Below are 6,678 nucleotides of genomic sequence, written 5' to 3'. Positions count from 1 at the left end.
CCCCCCGGACCTGCCCCACCATGTGTCCCGATATTTTGTTCATGTAATCTGGTCACCCTACCCAAGAAGTAGGGTCAAGGGAGCTGAGCCAGTTTGCACTAGCAGAGAGTGTGGCAACTATTAAATTATAGTCTGAGCATTGCACTGCTGCAAAACAGTTTTACTTTTTATGACATTTTTCCTAAACATTTGTATCCCACAGTGCTTCACAGTGTTAAAGAATATAGATTTGGATTGGTGAATAAGCCATGCAGTCAATATCTGAGTAATACTAAACAACAATAGGCCTGGGTTGCCGAGTTTAGATCTGGATTTGGATGCAAACATTCCCAAAAGTTATGGGGCATTTGGAGCCAAGATTTTGGATCAGCTTGTGTGCTCTGTGATGATGATAGCTATTTAAACTATATTCCAACAATCTATTCAAGAGAAAAGAGTTGCTTTTCAATGGCTCCCACCTGAAAGACAGAGGTAGGTTTTGTTAAGTTCCTTCTCCCAAACAACCCCAACCCCTTGGATGGTGTAGACCCCAAGTCAATGCCTTTTTCAGTGTGTGGTGGCTCAGAATCAAGATAATGGACTGTCTCAACAGCCAAGCATCTACAATGATTAAACAGGGAAGATTCATGCAGTTTTTGTGCATTTTTGGCATATGTTCAGCATAGCTGTAAAGTTAACATTGATGATGATGATGATGATGAAGGACATTTATACTTTTCACTGCTCTCTCCAAATCATTGGCACTGCAAAAGGCATAGATTTACTTTTCCTGTTCAACCACTGGTGAAGATTTGTTGCACAAGTGTTGCAGCATATGTGTGGGGCCCACCTCTTGTCCTGATCTCCAATTTTGCAGCCAAAATAAAGGTGATAGGCTTTCTTAACCATAGTGCTTATACTGCGCTTTTGTGATGCAAAAGTCACTTCACCACAAACATAGCAGAAGTTATCTGCACTGTTCACACAAGTATGAGGCATCTCTGCTCACTTTGGCTAAACAGAAATGTGTCCCTTTGCAAAATCGAACACTGACAAATAAGAGAGCACGACACTGTATGATTTCTAGAGCTGATATAGGGCAATTTGTTCAGCAGAGTGATGTAAGCTTCGTTATGATTGCATCATCCGCGACTTCTAGGAATAACATGATGCAATTCATATCATGTATGACGCAATACCAGCTTCAGATTGCATCATTCATTGTTTTGCCTAAAAAGCAAGTACTGTCCAAACCCAGTCATAGATTTATTCATAGATCCAGTCAAAGATGTATTTTAGTCATTTCTGGTTTAAATTGAGATCCCTTCCCTTTATAACTCACTTATCCTCCGCCATTCCCAAGTCAAGGCGCGTATATACTGACCCAATAGCGTATCTTGAAAACTAGAGCCAATCAACAATTTTAAGCATCATTTTCGTTCTCAGTGACCCAGAATTAGTAAAGTTTGACTACATTTATTTCAGAAGCATTTTGGCTGTAGAGCAGTGTAATCAATACATGAATAGACAAAGTGAACAATTAATGAACAAGCCTTTGTCTGAAGATTGTTCCTCCAAACTATTTGGTGAATATTTATGAATGCTGAATAAATTTGGAGATCAGGATTCATTCATGAAAATGGGCTAAATTAATCAGATAATGGGGATAATGATACTGCTAGTTCTATTTCTAAATATGGGGGGATAGCAAATTCAACAAATGTACATACAACCATTGTGCTAACCATACTTATTTATTTGGGTTTATACAAATGCTTTAAAAAGGGCACATATCCATCTGTGCTAGCACTCTGGTATAACTTTACAAATAATACTGCAGCATAGCTTTAAGTGCAGTAGTACAATTCAATATATCCCACTTTCAGTAGGCCAGGCAACTTAATAGGTCAGATCACTTATCCCATCTTTATAATCCCCCTAATTTTTGAATGCCTGGGAAAATGGATGAGCTTTGCAGCATGTTAAAGAGCCTCAGATCTGGGCTAGTTTGGACCAAGGGGAACCACTTCTGACTATTAATTTTGTGATCTGATTTTTTCAGAGGTGCTGAGCAACCCCTGGTCCTGTTGCAATCAATAGGAGGCGCAGGTACTCAGCACCTTTGCAAATGGGGGCATGAAACGCATATCCTTGTGATTGTATCTATTGGTTGGCTATGAGTTGCACATACAGCTAGTCTATGCTAAAGTATCCTATTATTTCTGTTACCCCTTATTCCCTCCCATCCCACCCACTCGTTTGGCTCTTCCACCTTTTAGACTGTAAACTCTTTGGGGCAGGGACACGTTCTATATGTTTGTATAGGACCTAATTGAGGTGCTACTGCAATATAAATGTTAAAAAGTACTAATTTAATGAAGTTCCAATTATTCCAACAAAATATTCAAGTTTAACCAGATCAGTCAAGCCAACATACCATTCTACAGTACAGTGATTAAAGTTCAGATTTGTAATGCACATGAAGAGGTGCTCTTCCAACATCTCTGGGCATCCTACCATCACTTAAAATCACAGACTTGTGCATGTGCTGCCATGGTGATTTGCATGTCAAATGACCTGACTAATGGCGTATGCAATTACAATGTCCGCCTGTGCAGCTGTTACTGCACATGCAAATTATGTGTAGATTTTTATGTACACTGTTATAAAAATATGGGCTCAGGTTTTTAGCTGTTATAAACCAACATTGCTCCACTAAGGTCATTGAGTCTCTGGTCCTAAGAGTGCACTGAGCAGAGATTATTCCTTTATTTTATGTAGAGTTCACAGACCACAGAAATCCCTTAACATTGATAGAACACCATCCAGCTTTGCATTCCAGATAAGCAGTATCCTGAAATGACTTACAGTGTTAACGATTGAACGTCATAAATAATAGTAGAGGGAAAGAGTAGGTAAGAGGCAGGAGAGAACCGGTATGTTTCCAGCTGAAATCTGAAAAGAGACAAAGAGGTGCCAAGGCCATTGCTAGGGGAGCCGTCCCACAATGCCCCACACTAACAATACAGTCGGTACAGGCACTCCTGGTGAGGATATACACCACTGACACAAGAAACCGAGTGTGCGCACACACAAGCGATTTAATAACTGTGGGGGCTGTATGCTGATGTAAGTTAGATTGACATGATTTTGTCATGTAGATGTGGCCTTTGTAATACTCCACCCCTCAGTTGCACTTTTGCTCTTCAGATGCAACCAAGGGTCTGGGAGCTCTGTGTCGCCTGAAAGCATGTACCCTCCACCAACAGAAGTTGGTCCAATAAAAGATATTACCTCACCTGCCCTATCTGTCTAATATATTAACAGACTTTTGTCTCGTGTCACATCCAGGATGTTCAAGTCTGAAGCCAAGTTTTCTGCTTTAATTTCTGAGAGAGAATTAATTTCTTAATCAGTTATTTTCTACTTACTCTCTTTGGTCCTGATCCTAAGAGGTGCTGAACATCTGCACCATCTACTGAAATCACAGTGAGCTGTGGGGCTGATCACTGCCTCTCGGGAATAGGCCCTAATTACTCTCTGCTTCTGGGATCATTTGTAGACTTTGAGAACATTGAAAATCACCAGTTGTTTTTTGAAAGAAGGAATTGATCTAAGCCTCTTGTTTGAAATATGTAAACTCCCTCAAGCCCAAGTATGAATCTGGTCAATACTGGGCAGGACTGAGAGAGCATTTAATCCATTCAAGGTGATACACTGAGTTCCACGCAGTTTACTGTGTGTTTGGTGGTCCGAGGGGATGTTAATGAAGGAGTGTATTTCAGTGTCCTTGGTCAACATTCATAGACTGCAACATTATGTTAACATTAATATGACCATTGTGTGTAATCCTATACCCAGAGGCAGCTGCATTTCAGTGGTACTGTATGTAGTGGTACTATTTGCCCTAGTTTGTGAATAACTGATGTTCCATTGGGATGGAAAGTGCTTTATAAATGCAAGATAATAATAAAGCAGACAATTCTACTCTGTAATAGATCTCTCTCATAAGCCCCTTTTCATGATATTTCATGTTCCATTTACTGCATACTTGAGTGGAGACTTACTCTTCAAGGGGTAAAAAAGGTATGACAATGATGAATTCATAACTAAACCATGTCTCACCCAAAACAGTATTTTTTGGCAGGAAGATAACAAAATAGTATTCTACAGAAATTCAGGTTTGTTGTCCAGATTTCTCCCTTAATACTAAGTAAACAGCTAGCAGCAGGTCAAAATAGCAAACCAAAGCACCTACCACTAGAAAGCTAAAATAGGGGCCCAATTCTCTCTTTACAGCAGGTGTATACTGGTACAGCGCCACTGAAATCAGTAGCACTACTCCTGATTCACACTGCTGTGACAGAAAAATCAACACTTAGGGTTCTGGATTACATGAATCTTTTAATTTCTCTTTGCGTCCATCTGAATGACAGAGGGAAATTTTACGAAATTCCTTCCCCTAACAAATCTCCTGCACTTTAGATAATTCAGAGCCCTAGTTTAGGATTACCCAAATTCAAGATAGTAGAATGTATTGAAGGACAAGCCATGACCATTTGAGCTGTTTTGCATCTTTCCGCTGTGTCTCCAGAGAGAGAAGAGGAAAAGGAAGGCTGACATGATGAATATGGTGAAAACAATGGAAAATCCAATGAATCAGGAAAAAAGGCATATAAACAAATCTGTTTTCAGAGTAATGTATTTCATTGTCTTATTTCCTGAGAAGCTGGAAATGGACTGGTTACAGTGTATTCTGTAAATATTCATAAAGGAAGGCAGTTTGTGAAAGATGAAAACACAGAAGTTAGGAGCAGCCATGTCATCATCCTGGAGATTCTTGGGTTTCAGGTATTGAAGGGATGGCTGAAGTTTGCAATCTGCACACAGTAAAAAAACAAGACAGGCAGCAGAGCAGAAGTTGTAAGAAATTAGAAACCAGAAGCCACCTCTGAATGCTTTGTACACATAGTTCTTGTGATACATCCTAGGATAGTATGACATGCAGAAAAGATGTAGCATAAATGTGCATAAGAATATAAACCTGGAGAAGCCTTTACTGGCAAAGATCTTATCACTTGTGGTCAAGCATCTCTTTTTTAACCCACTCAATGCAATTCATGGCCACAATGAAAGCATATATCCAAATCGCGACAACAGCCTCAGTTGCCGAGACGATCACAGCAATTACAATGGACGGGGTAGAGTTGTCTACTTTTGGAATGTTGCAACCATCAGTTCTCATTTTTCAAGGTGTACAGAAGTTCTGTACCAAAGGAACAAGGCTCTGTGAGAATTCGGATGGCAGATGCTGTAGCTGTCTGTATAGCTCATATGAAAGGCACAGCTTTATACGTTAAAAAAAAAAAAAGCAAGGAGGAGGTTTCTCTTTCCGATAAAGCCTCTGCTTTATGAGGCCTGTAAATGTAGTATTCTCCTACTGAGTATGCAGTGATATTTACATGTTGTCTGTAGAGCTGTGAAGAGTTAATTTTTTTCAACTGTTCTTGTAGGTGGCTTGAAGCTTATGCTGCCACAATAAAAACCCATTTTACATTTGTAACCCAACACCAGCCAAAATTGATCACTTTGGCAACGCAACTCTGTCTGCTGAATACCTGGGCAGAGTAGGTGTGTTTATGCAAATACAGTCTGGTTCTGCAGTCTTTCCCCCCAGTTTATCACTAGATGTCAGGGGAAAGCGCATTCAGATGCTGCTTACACATTGGGTTTAGTTTCCATTAGAAAGTTCCCTTCACCCAGCTGTAGATTCCAGATAAACACAATAAAAAAGTATAATCTGATCCCTGAGACCCCATCAGATTAAATCTCTACCTACTTCAGAACAACAAATGAGCTCATACTCACCTAGCATTTTGGAGGCAGACAGTCAGGGAAGCCTTTCTTCCAAGTTTCTCCCATGCCTCTTTCTCCATCTCCCCTTTCTACTTAGAGGCCATTTTTATTAAACTAACAGGTCCCACTTGTTCTCCCTGACCTGATTTATCATGTTGTTCCAGTTATTTGCCACCAACTCCACTGACGCTGATGGAACTGAACTGGCATTAAACAGGAGTCATGCATAGTGAATCAGACCTAAGATTCCATTTGGTATAGCTGTTATGGGCAATATTCTCATTTACACTAAGACCCATTTATACTGCTCTGCATGTAAATGTCAATAGAATAAAATGAGAATCGGCCCCTTGGGTGCAGGTATAGCCCAGTTAAACCATTAGGTTCTCAGTGACTCCTGGACTATTTTCCAAGCCTAGTTATCTCAGTACCAGCTCTTTCAGATATAACTGTGTTGGGTTATGCAAATTCCCATTGATGCAGAAGCACGGGCAACGGGTAGCATAGGCAGGGAAAAGCGGTGCGTCCCCAAATAGCCCACGCTCTGCCCTGAGGCCCCCTCCTGCTTGCCACTAGTTGGCCCCTGCCCAAGCAGGCTGCTCCTCTTCCGGGAGATGGGGGTAGGGCGGCTGGGACTTGGGGTGGCTGGGGCCGCCCAGCATTGGGGGAGCCCCGGGCACTGGGGCTGCACCGCCCAGCGTTCCTGGGCTGGGGGGGAGGAGAGGGGAGGGCTGTGCGCTGTCCACCTGGTCCTCCAGGGCTGGTGGGGGGGCTGTGCGCTGCCCGCCCACTCATTGGTTCAGGGCTAGGCACTCCATTGCCTCCTGCCTGGCGCTCTGGGGC

This window comes from Terrapene carolina, unplaced genomic scaffold (assembly GCF_002925995.2).
Source record: "Terrapene carolina triunguis isolate 2854851 unplaced genomic scaffold, T_m_triunguis-2.0 Scaffold42, whole genome shotgun sequence".
In the NCBI taxonomy this organism is placed as follows: Eukaryota; Metazoa; Chordata; order Testudines; family Emydidae; genus Terrapene; species Terrapene triunguis.
Note: the sequence above shows the minus strand (reverse complement) of the source record.